This window comes from Plasmopara halstedii, assembly GCF_900000015.1.
Source record: "Plasmopara halstedii genome assembly, contig: Scaffold_350, whole genome shotgun sequence".
Lineage (NCBI taxonomy): Eukaryota > Oomycota > Peronosporomycetes > Peronosporales > Peronosporaceae > Plasmopara > Plasmopara halstedii.
The window spans coordinates 327,832-328,195 of NW_020187271.1; positions in this window are offsets into that span (position 1 = coordinate 327,832).

Below are 364 nucleotides of genomic sequence, written 5' to 3' on the forward strand. Positions count from 1 at the left end.
GACGACTTACATAGATCATAACTGCAGAGGGAAGGAATTACGATGGCACTACCTGTTACGGGTAACCAAGTTCCGCCATTAACATTGTTTAACCATAAATATGTTATTCGTCATATTCATACAATTTCAAATAATATATTTTTTTTTTTGTGTAGAAGCCCACCAATGGCACAAGACAATAATTGCTGAAAGAGCCCACCACTGGCACAGCTAATAAATATTTGGATATATCCGGATAAGTGTCCCACAGCAAAAGGGTTGTAGAGGAGATGGGTTATAGGACGTTCTCAAGGGTTTTCACTGAAAATGGGGCAGCAGCTGCTTTTTTATAGTTCAGAAAAAAATCCCTGCGACGAACAATGAT